The following is a 16,997-nucleotide window of genomic DNA, read 5'->3' on the forward strand; positions in this document are numbered from 1 at the left end:
TGCATCACCTCAGTCTATTGATGGACTACGATCTTTAAATGGAATGCATAGACTAACAATTGCCAACAAAAGCCTTCATCAGCCAATTAACAAGGACAATTGCATCTATGTGAACATCTGCAGTTAATCCAGGATGAATTTCAAAGACATTGGTCATTAAACTTACAGTTCAAACACAATCAATGTTTAAACACTGACCCTTAACGCTTACTTAGTTTAATAATTTTAAACCATGACTTTAACTATACATAAGTAATATTTACATTATATTCATGATGTTAGTCCGAGGGGAACTGGCCCCCACAGTGAGTCTGGTTTCTCCCAAGGTTATTTTTCTCCATTAATCCACATCTTATGGAGTTTTGTGTTCTTTGCCACAGTCACTTTCAGCTTGCTCACTGGGGTTATTAATACAATTATTATTTAATTACTTATTTTTAAACATGATCAACAATCGTATTTTATCAAATTACACAATGATGATTCATCGACATTATAGTTTTATCGTCTGTTACTGCCTGACCTTCTGTAAAGCTGCTTTGAAACGATGTGTGTTGTGAAAGGCACTATACAAATAAAATTGACTTGACATGACTTAAAAAAGCATTTGAAAAAATTGTCTCAAAAGACATTCCAATGGACCCTGGGCTTTTTATTTTAGGGCTTTATCCAAAAGACTACAAGTACACCAAAAGTGAACGAATAATGATAGAAATGTCTCTCATTCATACTAAGCGATCAATAGCAATGTATTGGAAAAAGACTAATTAACCAAGTATTACACATTGGGTTAGGCAAATGCTAATAATGCTTCCCTTAGAAAACATGACATATATAAGAAAAGGGAATAAAAATATGTTTGAAAAGATATCGGGGCCATTCACTGCTTTTGTGAAATATATGGATCTTCTAGAAATTGAAGAAGCGGAATGAGCACTGATGTCAGTAACCTCATAATATGGTTAATCTGAGTTAAATTTTGTAAAGTTAAAATAATCATTAAAATTTTTCCATGTGTTTTTTTTTTTTCTATTATATGTATAGTAGATTAATTTTAGTCTGAGAAGTAGTTTTTTTTGTAACATACTATTCATTTGTATCTCAGTGGGTGTCTTGGTCACTTTGTTGTTGTTTAAGCATACACATATGTATATAAAAGAAAACTTCTAATAAACATATTGTTGAAAAAAATGTACTGGTACATTGATTGTTAACACCTAATTAGCAGCTCAAGAGACAGTTAATACTACACAGAAGTTGCTCTTGTGTGACAGTTAAGTGGTCCTCCCCTGTGCATTCTCTTCTAGGGATGACTGGTGCGTCAGGGTTTTCCACAGAGCAACAGGTGTTGTCGTGGTTGATCCTAAAGGGAAGGTCACCAATATCCAGGAATTAGTTGGCAAACTGTTCCTGCTCTACCACCACAAGGCCCAGTTGCAGATAGAAACACTCAAGGGTGAGGTAAAGATGCTTACCGCCCATGGGAGTTGGCTCGATACACGCAATCATGCCTTACACAAAGACCTCCAGACCACAAATACGATGCTGGAGGAGTGTGTAGGAAGACTCCAGTCAGCTGAAACAGGTAGCCGAGAAGCCGCGGACAACCTTAGTCCGGCAGGAAAGCCGAGACACATGGGCCAAGGCTCAAGAAGTGCTCCACTACCCCACCTCTGACAAAGGTGGGGCAGAGGTCTCAGAGACCAGCACTATGGCGAAATACCCCACCCCTGGTTCAGGTAGTATTCCAAAACTGTTGTCCCAACTCCAGTAATGTGAGTCCACCACATTGCGGAGGCAAGGCCCCATTTCAGGCATCTTTCAGGCCCCGCCCCAGCAGGGCGCCTCCCTCACCAGGAGGAGGAAGTGGTCTCACCCAATGCTGCGGCAATGGGGGGAAGGCACTGGTACTTGTCCGCTGACGAGTCAGTTGGATACCAGAGGGACCAAGCCACAGGTCTGTGCATCCACCAGCTTGACTCCTTTGCGAAGGACATAGAATGCTTTGACCCAGCAAGCCAAGATTCAAATGTCAATGATTACCTCAAGGAAATCAAACATTGTCTTGCCAACTTGCCTCATGCCTCTATGAGCGAGAAGTTGAAGCTCATCTGGAAAACAACTTCCAGAAACGTCCACGCTTTCATTGAAACTCAAACGCCGTGCATACGGGACAGTTTTGTAGGGTTCTGAGTGAGGAGTACACACCATATACTGATGATACATCAGCCACCCTCAGTGCCATCTGCATCCAACAGAAGGGTTTGGAGCCTCCCAGGAAGTATTATAGGTGTTTAAGGAATGCATACTTCCAAGTAAGTAATGAGCCAGGTCTGGAAGAAGAGCGAGGTTTCAGATCTCTCTTCCTCGATAATCTCCTCCCCTACATGCAAACCCACGATACACTGATGTGTAAACAGGGTAAACCGACCATGCAGGAGATTAGGAAGATGGCCCAGATGACATGGGAAACAGTCATGTGTCCGACTGATAAAAAAGACAATGTTGTCAGAGTCCTAGACTCCAGTTTTCAGAGAGGGCAGACTTAGGGCTTGAGGGCTACGAATTGCCTCAACCTAGAGTAAGAAGCAAAGCAGCAGCCCCAAAACATGTGCCCAACCACCCACAGGGGGGTTGGAGGAACAAAGAGAATGACCACAAGGGTCATTCCCAGGTTCAGAAAAAGCCCCAAGAATGGAATCTTGGTGTGAGAAAAAACCCAGACATTGGAATGGAAACAAGGGGAATCATTCGGGGCTACCCAAAGAGAGGGATTTGGAGCGGGAGGTCAGCCTCATCCAGAATCACCTAGCGGAAGTGATGAAGCACCTCAATGCTTCTTGCCATCCCCCCAAAAGGCCAGATGATGACCACAAGGGGGCTGATAGTGACAATCCGCCAACATGACTAGGCCAGACCCTTCCTCCCTCAACCGCCAGAGTCTACTTCGTAGGCTGGGGGAAGAACACAGGGGAGACCACAACACTCCCATTGGCAGGCATGCCCAATACCCATGCTCCGCTCGTTAAATTTTCAGGAGACCTTGTTCACAAGGTTAAAGCCAGACGCATATACACCTCAGTGTTGGTAGGGAGATGTATAGAAATCCATGCATCCAGGAAGTAGTTGGCAAACTGTTCCTGCTCTACCGCCACAAGGCCCAGTTGCAGATAGGTGAATGCCAGACGCATATACACCTACCACTCACAGTTACTGGACGCAAGGAGACTTTATCAAAAGTCACCAGGACAATGCTCTATCTTGGTAAACCACTGCAGACAGAGCCCTGTGATGTGAGCCTTGTCAGCTACACACAAAACAGTCCCCTTACCAAGCTCCTCCAGAAGGACATGGTATTTGAAAGGGGAGACAATCAAGAGCAGGCTTTCAGAGAACTGAAGGCAAAGATCTGTTCAGCCCCTTGCATCTTCTACCCAAACAAGGATAAGGAGTATTACATAAATGCAAGCTTCTCCTCCCACTACCTCAGAGCTGCCCTGGCACAGAGACATGACAAAGAGAACTGGGAAAATCCCCAAAACTGCCTACAGGCTGTGAACCTGGGTCAACAACCGGGCAATGCAGACTTGAGAGTCATGCAGGAACAGAACCCGGTGATCAAGACAATCCGGCAGCAGTTGATGGAACCTCAGACACAAAAGTTCCTACCACCCACTTTACAGGATCAAAAGAGATAAAAGCTCTCTGTCAGGTACAACCACACCTGAAAATTGAGAGTGTCCTTTTGATCTATGTTCCCTATGGTCCAGGTCCACCCCGGTGTGTTGTTCCGTCCTACCATTGGGGGGTGATGCTGCTACATGCCCACAATCCTCCAATTAGAGGTCACAGGAGCTACAAAGCTACCTACCACACCCTCCAACAGGTTGCACACTGTCCATTTACGCTGTACTGTCCAGAAGACGCCAGTGTTGTAACCGCATATACCGCACATCAGTACGTGACCGATTTACACAGACACCGCCAAACTACATTTGCTTGGGCCCAAACAAACCTGGAAACCAGTGTCAAAGGACAAAAGGATTATTACAATAGGAAAACGTCCAACCGCAAATATAAAGTAGGTGAAAAAGCCCTCTACTTCAAGTTCGCTAAACCAGTGGGAATCTCCAAAATGTTCCTACCAAGCTGGTCAGGCCCCTTTGAGATCATAGGGAAGCTCTCCCCGGTAGCTTCCAGAATCCAGATCTCAAAGTCAAACCAGACACCACTGTACAAGTGGTTCATTCAACCTTCGAGTTGTTTCCAGGAACCTGGGAACTGTTCAACTGTTGGGTTGCTCTCAAGGACTGTGGTAGGAACTCTGACCTTAAGACCAAAGGGGGATGTAGGGCCTTGCCCAATCAAAATGGCAGCGGAGACCGCATGGCCCTTTGTTCTATGATCAAAGGTGAGACATTGAACTTGGTTTCCCAGAGTGCTTCACAGCTTCACAGCTGGATGGGAAGTCCCGCCCATGGACCCAATCTCACACATCATTGGTAAAAAGCGGCCTATGAACGATGATGTCATTTTGTCAACAAAACTAGCGGACAGATTTGATTTCGGGCTCTCTGCACCCAGCTTCTAAGCCAGCGGTTTTAAAGAGATGTGTAGCTACACATACGATGGAGTTTTCCCTCCTTCTGGACAAAGGACAAAGAGAGACAATGTTTTTCTAACCTCACCATTTGGCCACGGTAGTGTAAGATTAACTTAGCTTTGTTCCAGTCTAGTAGTATACTTATTACAACCGGTTAATTCATTTTCACTGCAAGACAACAGTGAATTTATTTAGAAAATGGAAAAGCGACCAGCTTCCCTTCTCCCTTGTTTTCTATCAACGTTGACCATCGCCTGCATTTCTCTCCATCACCGGACCCGTGGAACAAATCAGAGACGCATATTTTCGCCGACGAGCGTAAGACAAAGAACCGATTCCAGATAGTTTCCTCCTGACCGCTCAACATAACAGGAATTCAAACGGACAACCCTGCTGAAATCGCACAGGATTTTCCAAGTAAGGCATGATATCTGGGCAGATTTATTTTAGAGACTGTGACTTTTCTTGTACAACTAAATCGTATATTTTATGCTGAATGTTTCTGAATGATGCTGAATACAGTTCCTTTGTGTGCCCGCTCATTTCCACCCTCACATGGTATTAGCTCCATTGCTCTGGATCTGATCCAGCCAAATTTTCTTTCCTCCCTTCCCTCCAAATTGAAATGATCGTTGGCTCTGCATTTTTTATCTAGTCCTCCATGCTGGACCTGATCCGTCATTTTGAATTTTTGAATCCAGGTCGCCATTGTGAGTTTAGTTTCCATTTTGAATCCAGTTCTTAATTTTGAACCTAGTTCTTCTTGTTGAAACCAATCCTCCATTTTGAAACTAGTTCCCCATGTGGAGTTTAATCCACCATTTTGTTTTCTTGGTTACCGAATCTAGACACACACCCACATACATACATACATACACTAGCATATAGCTCCACAATTTAGTTAGGATTTCCATGTTATGTTTTTGTGTTATATTCATATAGTTTTGGCAGTGTTCATTGCTGTTTGATTAGAATACATCTTTTTATATTAGAATAAGAAGTACTCCTGGTTGTTTGTTTGAATATTGTGTTAAAGCCAGCCTCTGCCACGTCAAGAACTCCCCTATTACTTCAGTGTATTGTTATTTTGTTGTTGTTAGAAGCCAACTGTATCCAGATTACTGTTGGATTCGTATGGCAATAATTTGACTAGTTTCTTCCCTTTTTGATTATTTTGATTATTAATCAAAATACTCAACCTTCAGGGTAGATTTTATGAGACTCGATCAGTCACTTACTATAATTTTTCTCTTGTCAAAGAGTGGTGCCCCGAGGATATAATTTAATGAATTAAATTATATTATTGAATTTCATTAGTAATTGATAATTATTTATGATTAATAATTTATAATAGTAAAATTGATCTAAACAATCAGTAGCACCCTACAAGGGAGCTTCGATGCAGGAATTTGCACTGGGAGATAAGGTACTCGAATTACCCCCCACATCGAGCTCAAATTACTCGCCAAGTGGCAAGGACCCTTTGAGGTCACATGACGAGTGGGGGATCTCGATTATGAGGTAAAGCGAACCAATAAAGGGGGCTCACGCCAAATATATCACCTCAACCTCCTGAAATGAAGGAGGGAAACGGTTCCTGTGACGTTGGATATGGTAGTTCCAGAGAGGGTGGAGCTTGGCCCGGAGGTGAAAACAAAACCTAATCATAACACTCCAGTTACTTGCAGAGACCACCTCTCACCTTATCAGCTCGCAGGGGTTGCCAAGTTGCAACAAGAATTTGCAGACGTTTTCTCCCCTCTACCTGGTCATATGAACCTCATCCAGCACCACATTGAGTCTGAACTGGGAGTGGTGGTACGGAGCCTTCCCTATCGCTTGCCCGAACACAAAAAGAAAATTGTTTGGGAAGAATTGGATGCAATGCTTGATATGGGGTTATCAAGCATTGCATCCAATTCTTCCCAGGTAAGGTACTCGAAATTTTCTTTTTGTGTTCGGGCAAGCGATAGGGAAGGCTCCGTACCACCGTACCACCACTCCCAGTTCAGACTCGATGTGGAATCTCACAGCGATTGGTCCAGCCCAGTTGTTCTAGTTCCCAAGAGTGATGGGTCTGTACGGTTCTGTGTGGATTATAGAAAAGTCAACGCAGTATCTAAATATGATGCATATCTGAAGACCCGCATTGACGAGTTGCTCAATCAGTTAAGTACTGCTCGATTTTATTCAACATTGGATTTGACAAAGGGTTATTGGCAGATCACCCTGACACCAATTTCCAGCGAAAAAACAGCCTTCTCCATGCCGTTTGGATTGCACCAATTTGTGATGCTCCCATTCAGTTTGTTTGGGGCCCCAGCTATGTTTCAGCATCTCATGGACCGAATCCTCAGACCGCATACACCTTACGCCACTGCCTATTTAGATGATATCATCATTTACAGTAATGATTGGCGGCAGCACATGCAACATCTGAGGGTGGTCCTGAGATCGCCGCGGCGGGCAGGACTCACAGCAAACCCCAAGAATTGCACGATTGGGCGGGTGGAGGTACGGTATCTGGCTATTACAGGAGATTTATGCATAATTATTTGGACTTCACCAGCCCTGCACAATGTTCAGAAGGAATTTTGGACCATTCTTCTTTACAGAACTGCTTCAGCTCAACCATATTCTTAGGATGTCTGGTGTGAACGGCATTCCACAGCATTTCTATTGAGTTCTTTCTAAGGGCTCTGACTGGGCCACTCCAAAAGGTGTATTTTCTTTTTTTAAATCCATTCTGAAGTGGATTTAGTGGATTTACTTGCTGTTTAGGGTCATTGTCCTGCTACATCACACAACTTCTACTGAGCTTCAGCTGGCGCACAGTCACCCTGACATTATCCTGTAGAATATCTTGATCTTTAACCATGTTTTTTTATGAAAGAAATATTGTAGTAACCATGTTTTTTTGAGTGGTAACTATGGTTTAACTAAATACCATGGTTAACTATAGTTACTGTAGTTTACATTATTGGTATCAGATCAAAAAGAAAATAAGTGCTAGTGCCGATCCCTAGTTACAATATTAATCTACTATATATAATGCTGAATATTATGTATAATAATGCTATAGGGGAATAATCTTGATATCAGATGTCATGTCTGATTTAGTAATATTTAGATGTAATTAGAGACAATTTCATTTTAGAAAAATTATATTTTAATTTAAAATATTTCAAATGAATTCAGAGATGGTGTGTAAGCAGCATACATATCTGTATTTTCAGTAGGCAGAATTATTAGCTAATATTTCCATATGGTGTAACCATTGCCCTGTTCTGGACTGATTTTTAGTCCCAGTACATCTCTGGTGGATCATTTGGCACTTTTATGATCTGTAATTTCATCAACATTTTAAAGGAAAGGAACTATGTCTTGAAAGTTATACTAATAAAAAAAAACTTTCAATCTTAACTTTTCTTGTTTCAGGCTTAGTTTAAAGAATTGTGAACCAAACCATGAGTTCAGTATCATGAACTGAACTGAATCATGAGATTTAGTGAACCGTAACACAGTAACTTCTCAAAAGTATGCTCAAAACTTGTTGTTTTTGATAGGCTATATCATATGTTTGATACATGTTTAAATAATGAAATATTTTTACTGTACATTTGAATTTAAATATTTGGTTAGAGTTTGACAAACTTCCTTTTTCAAGTTTATAATTTACAAATGTAAATACCATAGATTCAACTAAACAGTATATAAAAGACAACATAGTGAATTTGAGACAATCATAAAGGCATTAAAAAAAAATTTTTTTGATTGGCAAACACAAGCACTACACACATTTTAAATTAATATGAAAGTTTGTCAATACCTTTATAATGAGTTTGTCAAATACCTTTATAAATCTGTGTAAGAGCCGCAGAGATGACAACAACAGAATTGTGCAAGAGCAGAACTCAAAGAAACATGAGAGGAAAACCGAGTGGGAGGAGAGAGAGCGGGAGAAAAGACAGGATGTTCGGGTAAAGAGGTCAAATCTGTGCCAAATGCTCAAACAGACAAAAAGCCCACTTTACCAGGAGAATGAATCTGTATAGCAATGATGTGAAGCTTTACCATCACATTTCAACGTTGTCACACTTATCTTAACTGAGTATTTGAAATGAAGTTTTAAGTTTTAACAAGAAAGAAACATTATGAATAGTGAGAGAGATTAAGTCAAGGCAACTGTGTAGAACAGAAATGTGTAAACTGCTCTTTAAGCTCCAGAGAGATAACAGCTGCTTCACATAACAAATTAACTGGATCCAGATGTATTTCCCTAATTTTGACTAAATCCAGTGAAATACTCATACCCATTTAGAAAACATGACAATTACAAAATTCAAAACATAATTTCTTCTGCAAAAAAAAGAAAAGATAAAGATAAAAATGTGAACCTGACATGTTCTGTCAAACAACAATGTTCATAAACTGCATATACTCCCACATTAATTTTGTCTCATTCTTCTCTGGGCATTATTCAGTGCACGTCACTCATTAACCTTGAGCCATTAAAAATTGGTTTGTTGCAAAATATAAGAAAGTTCATGTATGAAATGTTGATGTAAAAACTATTGCTAAATATGTACATATCATGTGAGCCTGTTTTGTTTCAGCCAGCATAGAGCTTTGTCATGCCTGTTTGGTCATAGCTCCACCCCTTTAGGCCTTCAGAATTTCCACAGACTCTCTCAACAGTCCAAATGAATGAGCAACTAAAGTTAGACTGTCAGATTAATCAGCCAATCAGATTTATTTGTTTGTTCTTGGTGGGTGTGGCCTTGAGTGATGCAATCACACTTTAATTGATGTACGTAATTTGAAAGTGAAGAGCGCAATATTGTCATCACTGTTTGAGAAAGAGATCCTTATGGATTCAAAAACACGAGATGTTCTGCATGACTGTGTGATTGCTTAATTTATTTAACAAGACAGGAGGACTGATTTTCACTTCAAGTAAATTGGTAAGTGCTTTTTGCATTTTTATAGCAACATCAAGAGTTTTCTAAGTGTAAATTAGGCTGCTGGAGCATTGAGTGTGGGATCAAGTTTTGAAAAGTAGTGCTGTGATCCATATAACTTGGAAAGTCAGTATGCAATGGAATGCCTCTTGAAGTCAGAATTACAACTTGTAAGCTCGTGCAGAAATTCTCAACTCCAGGTGCAGGGGCATGATGTCACAAACATGTCCACACTCCGAGAGATATACAAAGTAAGTGATAAACATTCACTTTATTAAGTAATATCGATAAATGAGTTTCCACATTAAATGATATTAAAGCTTTAACAAACGCCTGCAGAAATGGGTGTATAAATCATTATAATATCTTTTGATAATCGTAAACCTGAAGCATAAATGCTAGTGCTGCAGCATTGTTTATCACTTGGGTTGCTATGAGACATCTCTAAGAGTCAAACCCCTGCTAAGCTAACGGGAGCAGGGAATGGAATGCATTTATGGTCGAAGATATCAAGCAGGAATATCCCTGATCCAATTGAAATGGAACACAGCGTAACCGTGTACCCTGACGAAATTACATTTATTGCATTTATTTAAATCGCAGATATTATTAGATAGATTGTTCCAGGTATTATAGACCTCCTTGGTAGATTCATATGAAAAATTATGATTTTTGACGTTCATTTCACGAAATAGTCACGCTGCAGTTAAAATTAAGCGTTTCAAGTTCTTGCTTTTGTGCATGGACGTGTTTTTAAAATGTCAGTTTGTGTTATTAGTTGACTGCCATGTAATGTATAATTCTTATTCATTGTGAATCTGTTTTCTTAATGGCATGAATGGCACTGAAGGCCTAGACTTAAAATGCACTGCCAATTCTGTTAGTTGGTTAATAGATTTTGCCAAAATTAGCATCCCTATTTTAAAGATCCATGCACAGGAGTGCCAACGACAGGTAGGAAATAGAACGAACACCTTAATATACCATACACTACAAACAATGTTCATTGTGTTGGTGCTTCTCAGGGTTTTGCAGCCGGTGCTGTTCTTCTCGACCTGCAAGAGCAGCTTGTTATGATTTGGCACTCTCCCTGTTCAGCAAGATTTCAGATACTTGCCGCTGCTGCCTTTACGATGCTTGTTCGTGTCACAAATTTGGCATCTCCAAAATATCTGCCCAAGAAATAGGCAAGTCTAAGTGCGGCTCAGTGTCTGTGGAGTGACACTCCTTGCTGAATTTGTTACTTCATTGCCTGTGTATGCTACTGTTAGTGACGTGCCAGAAAACTGCCATGTTACAACACAGTAATTTAGGGAGTACGCAGTGCTTTCTTCCAGCCCTTGAGATGGCCCAGGTAGAAAAACACTTCTGTGTCCCGAATGTAGCCCCTGTACTTTTACAGCCATCGCAAGCTGGAAACTAGTTTGTGTCATTCCCATTCAGTGCTTGTTTTTACTGTTGTTGGCGTTTCTGGCCCAAAGAAAGCCCTGAAAAATGTGCTGCCCTCTCGCTTTTCCCGCTGGCACGAATCAGAAAAAAGTTGCGGCATAATGCAGGTCACTTCGGTGCCTGTTTTTACTGTTGTTTGTGATATGCCAGAATGCTGCCATGTCACGGCATTAACAAATACTATGTGTGAGGCATGCACATTGGTTAAAACCTGTTTTCTTCTGTATTTTCAGGACAACGCTCTCGCTTTCCCTGCCATTGTTTGCTGGGATTGAGAACACGATCCCAGTCTTGTGACGGGTTGTATTGCCATTTGAGGTGTGCCAGAAGGCTGCCACGACATACCGCAAATTACAGAACTCATTGTGGCTGAACAAGGCCCACCAGCTCTAATCACAAAGTCTCCATTCAAGCTGGTTTCTCAGAGACAGATTTTGTCTCGTGTACATCCGAACACCTGTTTTGTACCAGGGACATGAAATGCGTGTAGCTTCATGTGCAAATAGCCCCTCATCACAAGCCATTCCTGAGTTTCAGTTTTGAGGAAGTAACTAGGTCCTTCCCTTCGGCTTGTCCCTGGCTTCACATAAATGTACCAAATGTGTAGATGTTGCGCTTTCCCCACTGAGGCTGAGCAGTGTCCGTGTGTTGAACTACCTTTGACGATTGTCTGCAATTAGCAATTAGATTCATAAGCGTGCAAGCAAAAGGAATTGTTGCTTAAGCACCTGGTGTTTTTGGGCCTCAAAGTCAATTGAGCAAAGAGTATTTTAGTTCCCAGTCAGCAGGTTTCCTTCTTGGTAATGAAACTTGAATCGGAGACTATGGTGATCAACGCTTGTATTCAGTCTATTTTGCAGTGCTTGCTGGAGTTCAAGCCGGGGGTAGCCCTACGATTGCAAAAGTGTAAGTAAATGTTGGGGTTGATGGCTACTGTGGTTGCCGGGTTTGAGAGTGCCTCGTCATATGTGGCAATGCAGTCAATTACGTCTTCTTGAAATGCACTGCTGTGCAGCCTTGTTTGCAATTTGGAGAACACCCTCGTTCTATCAGAAGGGTGAATAGAGATTACATCCTCAAAAAATTTTGAGTATTTGTCAGGAATTTTGCAGCCGAGGTAGATCCTGTTTTCTTTCCAGGTGATGATGCATTGTAGAGCTGCCTTTGGTAGTCCATGACTCAGGTTCTACTGGGCTTGAACACCCCTGCTCACAAATGGCCAGCTAATGGTCATTTATGGCCACTAAGTATGTGATCTTTCCGGTCCGCTTTCTACACCAACTGCTGTGTACGATTCAGTAAGATAAGGAAACTGTGCCTTATGTTATGTCGAAGTATAGTAGATTTGTGTCATTGTATGGCTGGATGTCTGAGTGGTGTCTGGACAATAGAATAGGATTTATAGACAATTGGAAGAGTTTTTGGGGTAGACCTGACCTACTAAAGAGATACGGACTCCATCCCTCCAGTGAAGGTGCTGCTCTCCTCTCTAGTAATTTGGCTCATAGGCTTAATAATGATAGTATTTGACTAGCTGGGGCCCAGATCAGGAAGCAGACAGACTGGTTAATCCAAACATCTGTTAGCTGCATTGAGATGTCACACAGGTCACATAAATGACAACACATAGAGAGTGTATCACCTAGATATCATATGGAGACTGTGTCTGTTCCCCAAACTACCAAACATAAAAACTATTTGATTAAGGTCAAACTTGAACAAAACAAAAAAATTTAAGATAAACATCATATGAAGGTTGGGCTACTAAACATTAGATCTCTTTCTACCAATGCACTAATTGTAAATTAAATTATTACAGATCATAGTTTGGATGTACTCTGTTTGACTGAAACCTGGCTTAAACCGGATGAATATATTAGTTTAAATGAATCTACTCCCCCAAGTTATTGTTATAAACATGAGCCTCATCTGAAGAGTCGAGGAGGAGCGATGACATCTCGGATCATTACCTTGTCTCTTGTATGCTGTTGAGGTATAGATTGAGATGTTACTCAATCTACACCATGCTATCATTCAGTTAGAACTATTCTTTCCACCACTAAAGATAGCTTCACTAATAATGTTCCAGATCTATTTCATACACTCAATAAAACCCAAAGCCCAGAAGAACAATGAAATAACAAAAAATATAAATTCAGTCTTCTCTAGCACTCTTGATACTGTCGCCACACTTTGATCAAGAGAGCAGCTCGGAAATTCGAGCGCATGTGGAAGAATACAAAATTAGAAATATTTTGTGGTAAATGGAAGGATAGTGTCTGTAGCTACAGGTCAGCATATTTTAGTAAACTCATAGAAAATAACAACAACAATCCTAGGTGTTTATTCAGTACTGTGGCTAAATTGGTTAGGAATAAAGCCTCAACAGAACCAGATATTATGTTGCAGCACAAGAGTAAAGTCTTCATGAATTTCTTTACAGATAAAATTGAAATAATCAGAAATAAATTTGGAATTATGCAATCATCTGCCATTGCACCTCAGAAAACAGTGTCTAATAATTTCCTCACTTGCAACTTCAATCCTTCTCTGTCTCTGTCATGAAGACCTAACAAAACTTAGCGAAACATCAAAAGCCACAACATGTTTGTTAGATCCAATACCAACTAAGCTCTTAAAAGAGGTATTTCCTGTAATTTCAGAACCTCTTCTTAAAATTATTAACTCCTCGCTATGCTTAGGACATGTCCCAAGAAACTTTAAAATGGCAGTTATCAAACCACTTATTAAGTTGATCACAACTTGATCCTGGAGAACTGGCTAATTATAGACCAATTTCAAATCTCCCATTTATGTCGAAAATACTAGAAAAGGTAGTATCCTCTACAGAGAAATAGTATATACGAAGAATTTCAGTCAGGATTTAGGCCTCATCATAGTACAGAGAATGCACTTATCAGAGTTACAAATGACTTGCTCTTATCATCTGATCGCGGCAGCATTTCTCTTCTAGTGCTTTTAGATCTTAGTGCCGCATTTGACGTGATAGATCAGACATTCTCTTGAATAGGCTAAAGAATTATGTTGGCATTTGTGGAGTTGCATTAGCATGCTTTAGGTTATATTTAGCAGACCGCTACCACTTTGTGTAATGAAAATGAGGAATTGTCAAACCAAACAAAAGTAAAATACAGAGTGCCACAGGGCTTCCCCTGGGAGATATTATCAGGAATCGTGGAATAAGTTTCCACTGCTATGCCGACGATACACAACTTTATATTTCTTCAAAACCTGATGAGATTTCACAATTCTCCAAATTAGCAGAGTGTATCAAAAACTCTAAAAATAAGCCACTAGCCTATAATTTGACTCTCGATGGATGTACTGTTACATTATCTTCAACAGCGAAGAATTTACAGCATTCAACAGCATTTTCCTTTGAAAATGAAATTACCAATTGTTGTAGAACAGCATTCTTCCACCTAAGAAATATTGCTAAATTATGGCACATGCTCTCTGTTGCTGTTGCCGAAAAATGAATTAATGCATTCGTGACCTCAAGACTAGATTATTGTAATGCATTAGTGGGAGGCTGTCTAGCAAGATGAATACATAAACTTCAATTGGTTCAAAATGTAGCAGCTAGAGTGCTAACGAGAACCAAGAAATATGATCGTATTAGCCCCATTTTATCATCGTTACATTAGCTACCTGTTAAATTCCGTATTAATTAAAAAATTCTGTTAACTACATACAAAGCTTTGAATGGTCTAGCGCCACAGTACTTAAGTGACCTTCTACCACCCTATATTCCATCATGTTCATTACGATCGCAAAATTCCGGCCTGTTAATAGTTCCTAGAATATCATAATCCATTAAAGGAGGAAGATCCTTTTCATACTTGGCTCCTAAACTATGGAATAGTCTCCCTAACACTGTTCGAGATTCAGACACACTCCCTCAGTTTAAGTCTAGACTAAAGACTCATCTATTTAGCCAGGCATACACCTAATTTATCCCCCAACCTACAATTAGGCTGCTATAGTTTAGTCTGCCAGAAACATTGATCATGATTTATAACTCTGCAATAAATTTAATGGCATCTATGATTATATTATTTTATTTGTTTCCCTGTCTCAACCTCGGGACTCCTATCCTGAGGTCACCAGAACCGGCTGGATCCAGCACAATTCCTGATTCGTGTTGGACTCAACTGCTACAGACAATGTGATACATCATATGCCATTGTCTGAACCTTGGATTTTGAATGAACCTCACCGAAATTACCGGCCAGGTTGAACTGCGATCCACCTCACTGATCTCTGCCTGCATCACCTCGGTCTATTGATGAAATACACTCTTGAAATGTAATACATAGACTAACAATGGCTAACAAAAGACTTAATCAGCCAATTAACAAGGACAATTGCATCTATGTGAACTTCTGCAGTTAATCCATGATGGACTTCAAAAACATTGGTCATTAATCTTACAGTTCAAACAAAATCAATGTTTAAACACTTACCCTGAACATTTTAAACCATTACTTGAACTATACATAAGTAATATTTACATTATATTCATGATGTTAGCCAGAGGGGAACAGGCCCCCACAGTGAGTCTGGTTTCTCCCAAGGTTATTTTTCTCCATTAATCAACATCTTATGGAGTTTTGTGGTCCTTGCCACAGTCGCATTCAGCTTGCTCACTGGGGTTATTAATACAATTATTATTTAATTACTTATTTTTAAACACGATTAACAATCGTATTTTATCTAATTTCACATTACAGACATTACAGTTTTATCGTCTGTTAATGCCTGATCTTCTGTAGAGCTGCTTTGAAATTATGTGTGTTGTGAAATGTGCTATACAAATAAAATTGAATTGAATTTAAAGTTTGGTTAAGCTACGCTAAATTTGATATCAACACCGCAAAATGCAACACCTGCATTAAAAGGATTTTGTGCAAGGGAGGAAGTACCTCCAATATGATGAAACATTTACTTTAACACACCGTGAATCTAAAGGAATGTACTGTGTTTGCCGCACCAGATACAGCTAATATTAGCAGTAGCATCTCACCCTCCGGTTCAAAACACAGATGAGCAGACATTCACATGAGAATCATTGTTTAAAATTTAGTTTTTGAGATTTTTTTGTTTAAAATAGAAATCAATAGAGTAATGATGTAATTGATACAATCTTTATTTGAAGAGCCAGAAACTCCATTCACTTCAACCATGAAGGGGGAAATGAGCAAGGAGAAAGTAGATGAATGTCACCGCGTGGTGTCAAGATTTGTTTTGAAGGGGTTTCTTCCTTTTGCTGCGGTTGAGTTGCCTTCGTTTAGGTATGCAAAGTGTATTCTTGATTAGGTTCTCAGTTTTTCACAGCAATATCAATGGACTTTAGCCTTGTTTGATATTCTCCTGTGTCTCATAGGTACATTTTGTTCTTGAAGTATTTGCTCTTTTTTTTCTCACCAAAAAATGATTGGAATCGGAACCAAGAATCGATAGAATTAAAACGATACCCAACCCTATCCCTCAGTGAAATCTGCTGATGATTACAGAACTGGGTCCACTTTTGCCAGAAGTTTATACAGAATTCTTAAAGAATGGTAAGCTTCTTCCAGCCATGACACAAGCCTGGATCAGCCTGATTCTTAAAAAGGACAAAAATCCAAGCGAGTTTTAGATTTACCGTCCAATTTCCCTAAACATTAAACATTTTTCAAAACTTTTGGCTTACTGATTAAGTAAAGTTATGACACCTCTTATACATATAGATCAGGTGGGGTTAATTTGGGGCCGCAGCTCCTCTGATAACATTAGGCGTTTCATCAATATCATATGGTCAGTGGCGAATGATCAGACTCCGGTTGCTGATTGGGAACGTTAATGTTATAAAAATGCATTTAAAATTCATCTATTTACTACAGTCTCTCCCCATTGAAGTTCCCCTCACTTATTTTAAACAATTGGATAGTATAGCCAAATTCTTTATTAGGAATGGCAAA

At 40.0% G+C, this 16,997-nt stretch overlaps 1 protein-coding gene across 2 annotated transcripts in view; it reads right to left on the bottom strand.

Annotated features, from left to right (window-relative positions):
* Positions 1 to 8,573, bottom strand: part of si:ch1073-291c23.2 (uncharacterized protein LOC799862 homolog) — a 49,715-nt gene extending 41,142 nt beyond the window's left edge. The window contains exon 1 of one of the 2 annotated variants that reach the window (XM_052151288.1): positions 8,457 to 8,573. The gene's annotated coding sequence lies outside the window, so the exon portion shown is untranslated. Of the gene's footprint in view, positions 1 to 8,432 lie in introns of both variants that reach the window. The other variant, XM_052151289.1, reaches the window with a different exon arrangement.
* Positions 8,574 to 16,997: the final 8,424 nt, after the last annotated feature.

Source organism: Xyrauchen texanus, chromosome 20 (genome assembly GCF_025860055.1).
Source record: "Xyrauchen texanus isolate HMW12.3.18 chromosome 20, RBS_HiC_50CHRs, whole genome shotgun sequence".
NCBI lineage: Eukaryota > Metazoa > Chordata > Actinopteri > Cypriniformes > Catostomidae > Xyrauchen > Xyrauchen texanus.